Source organism: Ictidomys tridecemlineatus, chromosome 5 (assembly GCF_052094955.1).
Source record: "Ictidomys tridecemlineatus isolate mIctTri1 chromosome 5, mIctTri1.hap1, whole genome shotgun sequence".
NCBI lineage: Eukaryota > Metazoa > Chordata > Mammalia > Rodentia > Sciuridae > Ictidomys > Ictidomys tridecemlineatus.
Genome location: NC_135481.1, coordinates 82,736,842 through 82,753,472, shown reverse-complemented (window position 1 = coordinate 82,753,472; position 16,631 = coordinate 82,736,842). Strand labels below are relative to the sequence as shown.

The 16,631-nt window shown below is 35.4% G+C and overlaps 1 protein-coding gene across 4 annotated transcripts in view; it reads left to right on the top strand.

Moving 5' to 3' along the window:
* The window catches only part of Nubpl (NUBP iron-sulfur cluster assembly factor, mitochondrial), a 220,782-nt gene that overhangs the window by 82,351 nt on the left and 121,800 nt on the right, over nucleotides 1–16,631 (top strand). Inside the window, exon 1 of one of the 4 annotated variants that reach the window (XM_040274958.2) lies at nucleotides 16,438–16,522. The exons of the other annotated variants lie outside the window; for them this stretch is intronic. The gene's annotated coding sequence lies outside the window, so the exon portion shown is untranslated. Of the gene's footprint in view, nucleotides 1–16,437; nucleotides 16,523–16,631 lie in introns of those variants that run through there. 4 annotated transcript variants of the gene reach the window in all.

Genomic DNA, 16,631 nt, shown 5'->3' with positions numbered 1-16,631 from the left:
AGTACTGTGTTTTTTCTCTGGTAACTTTCATAATTTCCTTTATAGCTTAGGGTCATTATATTCTTGCCTATCCCTTTAATATGGATGTTGTCATAGCTTGGTTGCTAAGGTTGTGGATTCTGGAGCCACATCTGCCTGAGTTCATTCCATTTTCCATATCTAATAGTTTTGTTGTCTCTAGAGTTCTAGACAAGAGGCCTGACTCTGGGGGTCCCAACAAATCAGATCTGGCCACTTGCCTCAAAAACAAAGCAGAAAAAGTAATGGCGAAGAGCAGAAAAGAAACTTTAATCCATGTGGTCATAATGAAAAGGAAAGGTGAGACAAGCATCTCAAGTCATATCTTTGAGGGTACTGACATGAGCTTCCAGATTATATAGACAAGGGAGACCAGAAATATGCATAGCCAAGCATTCTTGGTTAAACTGTGTAGTCTGGTTGATTTTGATATCAGTATTGGTCAGGTGGGGGTTTTGTGTAATAAGAAAGTTGCTGTTGTCTGGGGGATAGTGTCAATTCATCATAGATGTTTGTGATCAGACTTGTTATTCCTGAAATCCAATGTGACTCACAGCAAATGAGACAGATGCAAAATGTGGGCAGAAATGCCAAGTTTTTTATTATCCTGCTTTTAGTTGTCTATTGGATATTTATTTGCAGGCCTAAGAGTTTTAAGTCCTCATCGCACTGTGATTTTGAGCAAAAACTTCTCTGAGCTTGTTTCCTTACCTGTAAAATGGGATTAATGGTAGCTTCTTTGTCTTCAAGGTTAAATGAGTTAAAACATGTAATGTCCTTAGAAAACCTGTATCATATAAGTGTGCTCTTATTATTGTATTTTATCGATCACAATATAATTTTCTTTTAATATTTTTATTTCTTTAATCAAGATATATCTTGTAACTTATGGCTGTTTTAGGGTTACTTTATGCTTGGATCTAAGTGCAGTCATCTGGGAATACTTTCAATCTGAGGCACCTTTCAACTAAATTCTGTTAGAGGTTTTTGGGTCCACTTCAGTGGTATGAATTCAGAATGGAAAGCATTGTGGGTACCAACTTAGGGTTCATGTTCCTAAGGTGATGCCATGTCCCACTCTCCTGCCAAGGCCAAGATTTATTGATGTTTATTCCCTCTAATTTCTTTCTAAATTTTGGATTTTTCATTTACTTTAGTTTAAAAGAATGTAGTCCTTTGGGATTCCAGCTTTTGTAGGGTTCTCCTGATAGATTCCAACTCATTTTAGGTGTTTTATTGTTCTTTAACTGTGCTATATACAATAATGATACATCTTACATTCAGTGGAGTATTAGGTTATGTGTTTGAAGCAATGTTTTTCCAACATATCTGTACAAAAGAATCATCTAGTGATCTTGAAAAACTTCAGGTCACACTCCAGTCCAATTAAATCATATGCTCTTGTAGTATGACCCAGGTATCAGCATTTTTGGAGTCTCCATCTGATTCTAATCTGTAAATAAGTGTGAGAATCTCTAGTTTGGAGAGTTTTAAGAATGAAAATTCAGTGAGAATGTGGCTTGAGATAGGACAAGGAGATAACAGCTATTATGTGACCATTTCTTAACTTTGGGTAGGAGAGAGAATGAAAAAGAAATTGGATTATGAGAGTTTAAGAATAAAATTAAAGCAAGACAATAAAGGGGGTGGTATTTCTGCTTATTAGGTAAACAGCCATTATGGGGATTTGGGGAAATAGCTTATGGGGGAATGGTATGAAAAGAAAGCCTCCTCCATTCACAAAAGGGGACAGTCATATCTTTTCCAAGGTACTAGGATTCATTGAGCAGGGACTGAAGATTGTAGGAAATAATTGGATTATTGAAAAAGGAATATTATGAAAGAGACAAAGGCAATGAAGTTAGATATCATATGAATTATTTTTGAGAAGGAAGTCTATAGTTTCAAGTTCAAACTTCAAATGGAAAGGAGAGTAGATGAGGTAACCCTATCATATTTGTTGCTAAAAAAAAGTTAATAAAAGTTATTTTTTCCTTGGTCTTCTCAGTTGGAAGGAAAAGGACGTTGAATTTACTCAATAAAAAATGATTCACAAATTTCAGTGTTCATAAAATACCTGGAGAGCTAGGAGCTAGTGGAGAATTCAGATTTACAGCTTCCCTATTTAATTCTTCCACTTGAAGATTTTCATTTGGTAAATCCAAGGTATGGCCAAGGAATTTGCAGCTTTAATTCAGTTATCCCAGGTGACTAACCCAGTTCTGAAATTGCGTTTAGGGATATAATGATACATGCTTTATAATTCTTTCAGAGGAATAAATTAAAAGATGAATGATAGGATTTCTGTGCAGTAGAAAAAGCCCATTGGATGCTAAATGTCAAAGCTTTTAGTTTTACCAAGTTTTTATGACTGTCTTCAGTAACTCTCTAAAGCCTGAAAGTTAACGTGGGCAAACCTACTGTTAGATCTAGAATTAGTAACTGGCATGGCAGAAAGTTCAAAAGGGGAATGTACCCAGGGAATAAATTGAGGGAAACATTGAAATGAAATCCTGTTTTCCAGGAAGATTTGTAGTCAGGAGGGATCAGGAAACTGGGAAAAATTGAAGGCATCAACTAATTGAAAATCTCCTGTGATGGGGAAGAAGTGATTCAGTGGCTACAAGAGAAGCCATGTGAGAAGTGAAGTTAAGAAATGGTTGTCTTCATAAAAGGAAAGACATTTAAGAAGTTAGGCATTTTTTTAAATAAAATAAGGTTATGTGAAAAAAGTCAGGTCTCTAATAAAGTGAGAAAGTATCAGGGATCAAGGTATCTTACAATAGGGTTACCAAATAACATGTGGGATACTCAGCTAAATTTGAGTATCAGATAGATATACAATGAATAATTTGGGGCATACTCAAATGAAAAAAAAATTGTTTCTGATATTCAAGTTTAACTGAGTTTTCTGTATTTTTATTTGCTAAATCTGGCAATCCTCAGTGGAAATAATATTTATAAAACAAAGAAGATGAGCAAGAGTCAGTTTGAGAGAAGGTGGGCCTGCTAGTGAAGTCCAGCACAGTAGCTCGAGATAAGAGTTTGGGGTTAGTTATTGAGCAGGGCAGGTTTTTGAGCCCAGAATGGCAAATGTAAGTAACCGAAATGAGGTGAATATTAGGGTGGGAGGTGGAGAGAAGAATTATAATATGGCATGGAGCCTCACATGATTTAATTTAATGAAGGAAGATGGTTTGTAAGTTTTTTTAAAAAAGAATATTGAAGCTGTAGTATAGAAATCTTTTGGTTTCAACTTGCCAATGTCTAGTAATTTATCTCTCTACTTTCACCCTGCGTCCTTCTATCTGATTTGTTAATGGAAAGAAAAAGATTGATGAATAAACATGGTTATGTGGGTATGTGTTCATGAATATATTTTGTGTTGTATTTCAAAAAAGTTTGTTGAGACATAAATAAGAAGTTAAAACTTTAGGATCAGTTAGGAAAACTAGGTACTTAAATGCTAGAATGTCGTTTTAAGTACTGGATTTATCTTTATGTGTCTCTTTTCTTTCTCTAGATATTTGAAATAATTTCTTTTTATTTCCCATCTTGACTTTAATTATCAAAGACATAAACATGTAATATATTTCACTCAATGAATAACTAATAGTTTTTAACTTTTCAGTAATTTAGAAGATTCCTGAGTAGCATTTTTGACTCTTAAATTGTGTTCAACATAAACTTAATTAGTTTAACTCCTGAGCAAATCTTTTCTTAGAATCCCGAGTTGAAAATGTGGGATATTAGAAAAATAATTTTAGTTATTAGAAAAATAGCTACAGAAAGGGAAACTTCAAAGGCTAGTCTGATAGGAGCACCTGCTGTGGTCACAGTGTAAACCTTGGAGACCAGGGATTTTGGCAGCAGTTTCAGTGCTTTTAGTTCAATCTCTGGTATCCCCAAATGTGAAGCAGATGCCAGTTTTCTTCTCTAGGGTTCTGATAATGGCATATAATGAGTTCCTTGTTTCCTAGCAACTAAAGAAGCAGTTTCACTTTAGCTGATCCTACAATAGGAATGAGACATTTTCCCTTGATAGTTGGTATTAGTGATTTCCCTGACAATGGAATCTCACGTTTGAATAAGGAATGTTCTCAGCCTTTGGTTTCTTAAAGAATTTTGCTTTTGAGTTGGGCTAAGCTCTGCTTAATCCTGTATAAAATGAAAAAAAAAAAAGTTTGAACCTCCTAAGTACCTCTCATGGGAAAAGCCAAAGGAGTTTGATACATAGTTTCTCAAATGGCAAGTGATTATACAAGAAGCTATAATAGGCAGTACTTTTCCCAGTGTTTAATAGGATAATTAACAACCAAATTCTTTCCTGTATTTAATGTTTACAGCAAATAGAAGTTTATTAGGTTATGACTAATGTATTGTGGAAATAAATATGCATAAAATTTTATTACGAGTACTATTTCAATATAAAGTCTATATAGTGAAAGCATTTTTATATAACCCATTGATTTTAAGTAATATTTATATCAAATAATAATTATTCCCAAAGATTTTAAACAGGCCCTTATAGTTCTCATTAAGATGAGTCATTAAACAGTTCATTGTTTATCTTTAAATAGTAGTTGTAAGGCATCTGCACTTAACCAAATTATATTTTTAAATCCTTATTTGACAGTAGCAATAGCTTTGGAAATCATCTGACTGTTAAGATATATGGAGGCATGAAAAAATTACTGCAGACACCTTCTTTGTAGTCACTTATAGTTTAAACAGTTTCTAAGGAAATTACTCATTTTTCTTCTTTTGACATTATATAACTAATAACAAAGTACCTTTCTCATCTAGATTTATAGTATGATATATTAAGTTTCAAAGGTTCTCAGACACTTAGGCAAAGAGATAAAATATTAAATGATGTTCTTAAGATAATTAAGTTAGCCCTGTTTAAATATAACAAAGAAATTTATTACCTTGCAGGGATTAGGTTCACAGACTGCATTAAGTATTGGTGAAGTCATTGAATGTCTTCATTGTCAGTTTTGGATATTTGACCTTATTCAGTCCTCTTTATGATTTTTGCATCATCAGGTACTTTATATGAGCTCATACTTTAAAATACTTTATTAGGTCTTCATGAAACATTAAAAATGAAGAACACCAATTAATTCAGTTAGAGGGTAGAGAGTAAGTAGTCTTTCAAGCACCTAAGACATGTTTGTTTTTAATATTTTTATTTTTTAGCCCTTTAAACATGAAGCAGATTTTCTATACAATATATCTCAATTATTATACTTAGATTTATTTGGAACTTTAATCTGAGGCCCAAGAGTTTTGAGTTCCTTGTTAGTTTTGAGTTCCTATTTCCTGTTTAAGAGTATAGATTAGTAAACAAGGAAAAAGAATTATAACTTGGCTTTAGTGCCAGGTTCTTTGAAATGTTTTTTATAAGGTAATATTATTTCATAAGTGGCTTTGTTTGATTAATCTAGCATAAGTTTCTTTTAAACACCATGCATTTATTCATTCATTTAATAATTATCTATTGAACTTGCATCAGTTATTTTTGTACTTTAAAAAATGTCATTAGACTGTCATTTCAGCAGTAGACATTTGTTGGCTACTTATTATTTACTATGTTTGGGACGTTGGTTAGATGCTGAAGATACAACAATGTGTGAGAAAAAGTTCCAGATTTCAAATTGTTAAAAAGTTTTTAGGGGGGCTGGAGATACGGTAGAGTGCTTGCACAAGGCTCTGGGTTCAATCCCCAGCACCACCAAAAAGAAATAAAGAAAAGAAAAAGCTTAGTTTTAGACTTACCTTTGACATTCAGATATGCTGGAAATGTTGGTGATTTTTCATATATCATTGTATAGTGTTTTATTTAAGGCAATTGAAGTTGGAATTTAGAGAACAAGGCTGAGTAGTATATGGTTTGACCATTTAGGTTGTGCTATCATTATAGGATATCAGATTTTGCAATCTCATTTAGGTTCCATGTCATAGAAGAAACCCTGCGGTCAGCATTGAAAGAGAACAAGTTGTCAAAAGGAATTAGAAACAGCCTATGAATATTAATTGCTGATTATTTCCTCCTATTTAAAATGCCCTTCATTTTCTGCTAATTGTCAGGGATGACTTACATGACTTACCTTCAACTCACTGTGATGACTGAGTACTTATCCATGCAGTTTTGAATATTATAATGAAATATTCTTTTTTACATGTTGCTATTATAGATTTCTAAGACCAAAAGTATTGCAATTTTTTTTAGACTGGCACTGACTGTTCCCAGTTTCCCACACAAGTCATTTACAGTGAGTTGTTTAAGCACTGGAGTAGATCTGTCTTCACCAATTTACTTTTGTTTCCTCTCTTTCCTATTAATACAGGTATAGAGACACTTTTCACCTACTAGAACTACTAAGTGATCTAAAGCTTTACATGGGTAATTTTATCAAGATGGCAACAGAAATAAAACAAAGCAACCAAAGTATTAAGAACAGGGAGTTAGTGTTTACAGTGTCAGTCACTCATACTCTCACTTCCTGCTTCTAGTTTTGAGTTGGAGCTGTTTGTGAGGCTAAGGAGAGTGCCGTGGCTCTGTGAGCATTTTTCCTAACCCATTACCCAGTGAAGGCCTTCTGTTGTAGCCCTCTGCAACAGCATTGAAAAAGAACAAGTTGTCAGAAGGAGTTACAAACAGCCTATGAATTTTAATTGCTGGTTATTTCCTTCTACTTAAAATACCCTTTGTTTTCTGCTAATCTAGCTGAGCTAGATTATCTTTTGTTCTGTATTGATGATTAGCCCTTGTTCTGGTACCTTTGAAAGATGAAAGTACTTCACTATTCTTGGCTATAAATTGTCTTCCTTAAATTTTAGGGCTTTCAGACATATCTTGCATTGTCCTGGATGCAGGAACTACCATGTCATCTCCCCATGTCCCATTCGTTTTATCACTAGCTGTTTCTCTCTTTGGTAAGGTAAAATGGCTTCCTTACCTAGTTGCATCACCTTCTTCCCTGGAACTTTTCAATACAGTATTAATTTTCTCACCCCCTGCTCTTCCCCTTTAGAGTTCCAAACCTTTGTTTACTTTGAATATATCTTTTTGCCTGAATGATAACCATGTTCTAAGCCCATTTGTGGGCTAACTTCTCTGTCATTGACTCGGGTGCTTCATAAGGAGAGGTAGACTTTACCTTGATTTTATTTCTTCATATTCTCATTCTCAGCAAGTGAATACAGAGAATCAGAATACATAGAATTTCAAAACATATGATTTGCCTCTTTATTCCAAACATAAAAGTATTACAACAGATATCATTAATGGATTTTTCTGTCATCTAAATAAAGAAGAAAGGAAAATTAGAGAAAAATAGAGAATCTAGCCTAAATCTAGGCATGACTGAAAAAAGAGCAAACAGAAAGTAACAAGAGAAAGAACTTAAAAGTGCTAGGAATCAAAGCTATTGTTGTGGTTTAAATTGGGCCAGTGTTTCTTTGATAAAGCAAAAACACTTATATATTCTTTTGTCTGACAACAGAGAACTTTTCTCATTTCATTCTTTGTGTATGTGCCAGAGTAAAGTGATGCAGTAGAGGTCTTGAGACGGTCATTTCATGTTAAGGGCAGGCTCTAATTGTATATCTGACTTAAGTGGGCAGCATGCAGAAAACCGGCTTGTTTCTGAGAGAATTGATAAAATGGTACTCTACCGTTTAATTGAAAACCAGCAATCAAAATTAGTGCAAAAGGAAGCACTATTAGGAAAAACTGTGCTAAGCCAGAAGAATATATTGATCAAAGGAGGATGAAAGATGTCAGACACAATTCATTAGCAGCAAAAACCAGTGAGGCTAAAGTAATTTGCTTTTGAAAATGAGTAAATTAAAAAGGAGGCTGATTGCCAAACCCTTAACAATAGACCATTTCTACCTTGAACACATCCAGAGGAATTTCTGACTTTTTCACACAATTCTGTAGTTGATGTAGACCTTGAAGATAATCTACAACAATTTGAACTAAGTCTTAGATGAGGTAATTATAAAAGAATCGTGTCTTCTGCAGTGATAATTAAAGCGCCTTAATAAAGGTTATATAAAATTACTTGCTGTGTCTTAAGGAGAGCTTCTTGGAGCTGTGGCCCCTGTTGGATGGGCAAGGGCTTACCCTGTCTCTTCAGGTGCAGATGTGGGATCATGGGGTCAAAGGCAGATGTCATAAGCCTGCTGGAGCTGTTCGAGCTTCAAGGAGACTTCAGCAGATCCCAAGCAGGCTATGAGGAGGTTATGAATACTACTGGGGATTTCATAGGATTGTGACCTCTTTTTACTATTTAGGCAGATACTATATTTCATTAATTTTAAGATACATGTTTTTCAAATTTTAATGTCTCTGAAATGGGAGTGTATTTTATAATCAACAACATTGTGGTATTGTGTCATCAGTTTAACATTTAGCACTTTCTTATAGTTTAATTTTAGAATTTTTTTCTTTCTTGGTGGTATATAAAATAATGGTATAACTTATAGTCTACATGTTTTTCTAGTGATTCTTTTAATGGTGAGTGATTTGTATTCCCATTTCTATCATAATTGCTGCAGAGTAATTCCATGTCATTCATTTTGGTCCTTTTTTTTTCATTGTTGAAAGGCTATTTTAAACTTCTGGTGACTGTTTTGGTAATCTTTTTATCTTCTTTCATCCACCAATCACTAAATTTATTTCCTCCTCTCACTTACTCAGAGATTTTTCTTCCCAAAGTATGACTCTCATGATATCAGTCATTTTATACACCATCAGTGTTACTTTTTAAAACAACCTGCCCTCTGACTTTATTCATAAATTCATAGGAATAATTTTAGGAATATTAAGTAAGAAAAAAATCCATGCATTATTTATCAACCTTTACCCATTGATTTTTTTTTAAAAAAACATCATTAGTGTATTGTGAATATACAAAATAGTGTGGTTCATTTTGACGTAATGATAATATGCAAGAAAAATAATTTGCTTCATTTCAGTCCCCAGTACTACTACTTTTCTTTTTTCTTCCCTTTCTCCCTCCTGCCATTTCCCTTTCTCCACTCTATGATATTCCTTCTATTTATTTGTTCCTTCTATTCTATTATTGTTCTATTATTATTCTATTCTTCTGTTCTATTTATTGTTCCTTCCTTCTACTTTTGTTTTTTAATTAGCAGTGTGTGTGTGTGTGTGTGTGTGTGTGTGTGTGTGTGTGTGTTTATGCCAAGACTTTATGTTGCAGAAACAAATGTTAGACTGTTACAGTTAGTTTATTTTGGTAGAGTTTTAGTGTGGTGAATTAGTTAGCTGGATGTAAGAAGCATCAAATTAGATAGGTCAGATTAATATATTATCCCTATTTACCATGTGCTAAGCTGTATAAGCCTTATGCTGTTTGCCTGTAGTGTTATCTCATTTAACCCACACAATTCTATGTAATAGGTACTGTTATTATTTTTTTATATTTTTTGAGAGAGAGAGAGAGAAGAGGGAGAGAGAGAGAGAGAATTTTTTTTAATATTTATTTTTCAGTTTTCGGTGGTCACAACATCTTTGTTTTATCTTGTGTGGTGCTGAGGATTGAACCCAGCGCCCCGCGCATGCCAGGTGAGTGCGTTACCACTTGAGCCACATCCCCAGCCCGGTACTGTTATTATTTTTACTTTATAAATGAAGAAACTGGCCCAAAGAAATTAAATAACTTGGCCAGGGTCCTACAGTTAATCTTGCTGATTCTCTAGGCTGAGCAACTAAACTATACAATTGGAAGTTTTTCAAAGTTCTAAGTTTTTACTTAAAAGAATGAAAATTCTCTTTTATATCATCCTTGAAATGATCATTTGATATTAGTAAATTAAATTGGCTACAAATTTTGTGTTCTGTTCATTATGATTTAGAAGGCATTTCTGAGAAACTGTCTGTGAATCTCTTCATTATTTAAATGCCCCTTTTTTATCCCATGTCAATTGCATTTTTAACATTTTTGGTAATATGTTATTTGGGGGCAATTTTTATATGGAAATTAGTTATTACAGTATTTTTAAATAATATGGCAATGAGAAGTTTGATAAATCCTTCTATATTATGATGTCAGTAACTACAGTAATTCATTTATTAATGTAATAGCTATAGGTGAAATATTAAATATTGTCCCCAAAATAAGAATGTGAGATGATGGGTATGTTTGTTAGTTTAATTTAGATTATTTCATAATGTCATTGTATTATTAAACATCACATTGTAACCCATAAATATTACTATTATTTTATCAATTAAGAACAAAATTTAAAATTGAATTCAAATTATTTCACAAGATTTACTCTTTGGACATGATCACATCACACCAAGGTACAATGGCATTTCACAGTTACCTAGAACAAGGTGTACAGTAAAGGGAGACTTTTCCATCTCAGTGATACAATGTCTGCTTTATACAGATTAAAACTCAGCAGTCCATAGTATTAATTGTTGACTTGTACAGTGCTCAGAGGGATTTATGGAAGCAGGTGGTCATTAGCAGTTTAGTAAACTAGTTGCCATTCAGTGACAGTTTCAGCTAATCTCAGGTATTCTTTTCAAATCATTATCCCCCACCCCCATGAACAAATAGATTTAGGGAGAACATATATTGTGAAAAAATTAGGCCAAATAATGAAGTTAGAGGGCATTATTGCCCTTGTTTACAACACTTGATTGCAAGTTCAGGGGTTCCCAATCATTTGCTAGGATTCATAGAACTCACTGAAAGCTTTTATATTCACATTATGGTTTATTACAGGAAAAGGATACAGATTAAAATCAGTCAACAGAAGAAGTTGGTTAGAGTTCAAGAATTTATTAAATTCAGAACTTCTACTCTCTTCTCTGCAGAGTTAAGATGTGCCAGTCTTCTGGCATTAATGTTTGAGAATGTGTGTCAATATTGCCAACTGAGTAAGAGCATCTGAGTCATGATGATTGAACTTTATTGAGGGATCTATGACATGGGTATAATTCATTATGCAGGTGTCCGATCTTAGTCTCTATTCTTCTGTCCCTCTAGGCATGATGCAAACTCCTACTCCATTGCTCAAGGCCTATAGTCTAGCAGAGACCTTAGAAATTATTTCTAAAAGCTAAAGTCAGAAGCCAGTTATGTTGAGTCCTTGTTTTGTACAAGGTTAAATTCTTCACTACATAGAAATAAGGTTTGAGGATCCTTAATCTTTTTTTTTCTTCAATATTTATTTTTTAACTGGATCCTTAATCTTAACATCCAAAATCTACGATGTTCCAAAATCCAAAATCTTTTGAGTGCTGACCTGATGGCACAAGAGGAAAATTTCACATCTGGCTTCTTGTGACAGTTGTAGTCAAAATGCAGATGCAGTAAAAATACTGCATAAAATTATTCCCAGGTGCTGGGCGCAGTGGCACATACCTGTAATCCCAGTGGCTTGGGAGTCTGAGGCAGGAGGATCACAAGTTCAAAGCTGGCCTCAGCTGTGGCGAGGTACTAGGCAACTCAGTGAGACTCTGTCTCTAAATAAAATAGAAAATAGGGCTGGGATGTGGCTCAGTGGTTGAGTGCCCCTGAGTTTAATTCCCGATTACCACCCCCCCAAAAAATTACTTCCAGGCTATGTATATTTAAAGTGTATATGAAAAGTTAATGAATTTCATGGTTAGACTTGTGTTCCAACCCCAAGGTATCTTCTTGAATATTTTCAAATATTACCAAATTTGAAAAAATCCCCAACTCAAATTCCCTTTTATCCCAAGCTCTTGGGATAGCCTGTGAAGTGAATAATATTGGTTTCCAAAATGTATGTGTGTCTAAAACTAAATTAGAATGTTAACCTAGCCTGTATGATACATTGTTACTGAAAAAATCAGGCGATATAATTCAGAATAGTAATTCCTTGAAAGTGTAATTGTTCTGGGCCATATTGTTTTCCAGCCAGAGAGATTACTAGGACTAGTTCTTTGGAATACCTGTAGGCCTAATCCCATTATGTACCGTGTTCCTATCATTCTTGGTAATCTCTGAAATATAAGCCTCTCTGGTCATCTTTATACTGTATAGGACTTCTTTTCTAAACTCAAATATTCCTTCCTTTTCTTCCCAAATTTTTGTTTTGTACTTCTGGAGCTCCAGTTTTATATTAAATAAAGTTTTTCTTAATATCTGAAACTGAAAACTGACTCCCTGCAGATATAACTTTTCATGAAGTCTTCTTTAGTGGATACAGCTCATTCTTTCACTGTCTACCTGTAGATTTAGAATAAGATTTGGCATATTCTTTGTTTCCTCAGACACCTTCTCCTCCACACTTATATTCTTTTTGATAATCATTGCTATTAAAAGAATAATCACTCTCTCCCTTTCTCCTTTGGTTATCTTTCCTCTTTTGTAAATAAAGATATTGGTTCTTCCTTTTTACTCTAGTCCTAAGCACAATTCTCATTGACTTCATTGTCTGTGTAGACAATTCATTTAACATCCTAATCTTTCAATTTCCTCACCTGCTTGAGTACCCTATATGTCTATTTTACTTTAGCTGCTTATTTTCAGGGCATCCAACATGTCCACTGGAGGTACTTATCTTATTCATCTGACCGTAGTTTTTCCACATTTTCAGCCCTTTTATTATGGCCAGTATACCTTGGGTTCCTTGATTGTCCTACTCTGTCTGCTTTTTTCAAAACTTTCATTTCTTTCCTAACACAATTAATATATGGCCCATTATTTCTTTCACTGGCTTGCTGATGATAACTTCAACTCGTTTGTCTCCTTGGTTTTGTATTGTACTTGCTACTCATTGCTATATTACTTTTCCTCTAAACCATAAGCTCCAGTTTATGGTGAATTCGACAATCTGCTTTCTCTATTCTTAATCTCATACTGCTGTACGATTTCAAGGAAATCCTTGTAAGTGGTATGGGTAGCATTATGAATAAATGATATCTACACTGCCAACAATCTCTAGGAAATGATTCTTTCTTCTTTTCTTTTTCTATCTTGCCCAGAAACCTATTATCCTAGGCAGCCCTCTCTTATGTTCTAAATACGAACTATTCTAAAATCAACTTTGTTATTCTGAAGACTTCTAGCCTTCAGCCTCATCTGAGACTTTTAAATGAGTAATTCTATTTTCTGTTGAAATTAAATTTATGTGGCACAAACTCTCTCAATTCCCAACCAGCCTCTTATAGATTTATCTGGATCTGAATTAACTTTTACCCCTTCCCTTCCATGTCTTTGACTTCTATCTCTCTCTTTCTCTCTCTCTCAATATTTATTCTTTAGTTTTAGGTGGACACGATATCTTTATTTTACATTTATGTGGTGCTGAGGATTGAACCCAGTGCCTCGTGCATGCTAGGTGAGCACTCTACCACTGAGCCACAACCCCAGCCCTTGACTTTTCTCTTTTTTATACCATCTTCTCATCAGCATTTAAACTTACCGTGGCAGACAGTATTGGCTGGCTATGTAAAAGTCATTTTTACTCCCATCTTTCTTACTTTTTCAAAATAGAACTGGAAAGTTTGGTCATCTTCTTCCTATTCTTATCACTAACAGTGGCCATGTGACCCAGTTCTAGCCAATGAGCTGTAAAGAAGTCTAATGGGGGGACCTCAAGGGAAGATGTTTTGCTTCCTAACAGAGGGCAAGCATTGTTCTCACCATTTGTTTCCGTGGGGAATGTGTTTTAAGGACATGATGCCTGTCTTGTGTAGTCACTTTTTGGCAGAATGAAAAGATAAAGACTTGGTTGGATGATATCACTGAGATTTTTGGGGAAAAAAACAACAACACAAAAACACAACCCCAGAGTCATGTACTTTTTCTGACTTTTTAAAAGTAAGCAATAAGTGCTTTAATTGTTTAGGCATTGATAATTAGGTTTTCTCATATTTGCAGCTAAAGACATCTTAACCTATCAAGTTTGTTCCAGTCAAAACAAACATACATAAACAAACAAAACTAAGCAATTCTATCTTGACTTCATGATTTATACTAGATAACTACCTAATCTTTGCTCTTTCTTTTGCCAAGCTTCTTAAAAGAATTTCCTGTATCTGTCTGCCACTCCCTTGCCTACCACTTTTTTTTCTGATATATTTTTTCCTCCACCATACTTTTGCCAGGGTAACCAAAGATGCCTTTAAAAAAAAATCCTACATATACTTTTCAATCCTTATTTTTTTAAATATATTTTTTAGATATTGATGGACCTTTATTTTATCCATTTAGTTATATGTGATACTGACAATTGAACCTAGTGCCTCACACAATCTAGGCAAGTGCTCTACCACTGAGCCACAACCTCAGCCCCTTCATTCCTTATTTTAATTGACTTCTGCAGCATATGATGATTAATCATTGCCGCAGTCTGGCTGAGCACAATTCAGGAGCCACTTGTCAAAAGAAACTAACTTTATTTTTAGAACTACAAACGCCAAACAAAACAGCTCCTCAGGGAAAAAACCCTCAGAGCCCAACTGCCACCACCGGCTTCCACACGCCTCTCACCCCCACACACCAGCCTCTCAACCTCCCACAATCCTCCTGCTCTTGAGGCTGATTGGCTGGGTTGCGTGGGCAGAGCCAAAGAAGTCACCCAATGAGCAGCTCCGTGGAGGAGCCAATCAGCTAGATGTTGCTGGGGCCGCTGTGAGCCAATCATCAGCTGGCAGTCTGAAGGGCAGGGAAATAGCCCAATGAACATCACCACAGAGGAGCCAATCAGCTAGATGTTTCTGGGGCCACTGTGAGCCAATCATCAGCTGGCAGTCTGAAGGGCAGGGAAACAGCCCAATGAACATCACCGCAGAGGAGCCAATCAGCTAGATGTTGCTGGGGCCACTGTGAGCCAATCATCAGCCGGCAGCTGGAAGTTTGCTGGCAGCTGGATCATCAGCCGGCAGCTGGAAGTTTGCTGGGGCTCCTTTGGCTGTGGCTCTCAACAAATCATGAGCTACTCTTTTCCACTAGTTTTTCTAATACTGCATTCTTTTGTGGTATCTACCTTTTATCTTTTAGTATTCTACTTTATAGTTTCTCATTTCTCTACTTATTCCTTATCAATCTTCAGCATAGGTATAATTATTCTAATTTTATAGGTTTAGAAATTAAATAACTCAAGGTCATGTACTTGGTAAATGATGCAGCCAGCATTTGAACATAGTTTAAAGCCTCTAAAATTTATCTGGAGGACTCTCCTCTGATTTTATGCTCTCTCTGGGCAATTTTATCTAATTCTGAAGTCTAGATACTTAAAGTTCAGCCCAACTATCTCTCCTGAATTGTAGATCCACTGCCAATTGGATAGTTCTGCTTCATTGTCTCATGGATCCCTCAAAGTCATAAAGTCCAGATGAGAACTTATCACCATTCACCTGAAATTCCTCCTTCTTTGCTTATGACAGAGATTCAGTGATAGGAACTACCATATACCCAGATATTCAGGCCAAAATCCTGAGTGCCATCCTTGACTCATCCTTCTCACTATTTATATTCACTGTGTCTTATGTTTCCCATCTGTCTGCTGTCCCTTCCCCAATGTAGTTTCTCACTTCCATTCCCAGGGAAAGCTATAACAGACTTCATACCAGGTTCTATGTAATCTGAACTAGTCTGACAAGCCATTCCAAGGTATAGGTTACCCACGCCCCCCACCCCCCATCATGTTACTTTTCTGATTTAGACTTTTAGTTGTACCTTGTTTTCAGGACAAAAGTTCAAAATCTAACTCAGGAAATCAGGCCTACTTGATCTAATCATGGTGCATTCCCCTATTCCTACTCTGTTCCAACTGACCTAAGCAGTTTACTATTCCTGAATTCAGTTTGCTTTCTCTTGCTTTAGCAAGGCTTTCACTTTTGCTTTTTCCTCTTACTGAAATATTCTTCTGAAACTCCATCTCACCCTTCACCTCTCTGCTTAGATGTCACCTCTTTTGGGAAAGCTTCCTGTGATAACCCCTCATCCCACACTGAGTGCCCTAGGGTGTTTGCAGTACCTTAAAAGGGCCACCCACTCTCTTGTCTCCGGCCTTTCTATGAGCTGCTTCCTCTGTCTGAGGACTCTTCCCTACCTCCACCCTGTTACAACTCATTCCACTCAGTGTTCTGTGGCAGGGCTCTTAATCATAGTAAGAAATTCTTCCCTTTACTTCGTGAAATTTGAAATAATTCTGTTGTATTCTTAAATTTTAGAAATTTAGAATATTGTACATTTTGATTTTTAATGTCTTTCTGCCCCTTAATCTAAGCTTTTAAAAACAAAACAAACCCCAAGCCTGTTCTTTAGCTTTATGCTTCTCTAAGCAAGCTGACATTGCCTAACTTGGGAATCGATTATATGCCAGAAGTCAGCTGATACTGTTTGTTTAAAAAAAAAATGGTATTTTCAGCTTTCAGCCCCAGCCACTGAACCTGACAAGTTCTGACATCTCTTCTCTTGGCTGCCTCTCACTTCTTTTCCTGTTTCCATGGAAATGGACATCAGATCACAGAAACATAGTAAGATACTGGTGGCTAATTGCTATTGCAGATTTCTGAATTCTCTTTGTTTGTGGAGTGATTATTTTAGTGACTCTTGCCCACTATGTCATATATGGTAGTTAGCCAA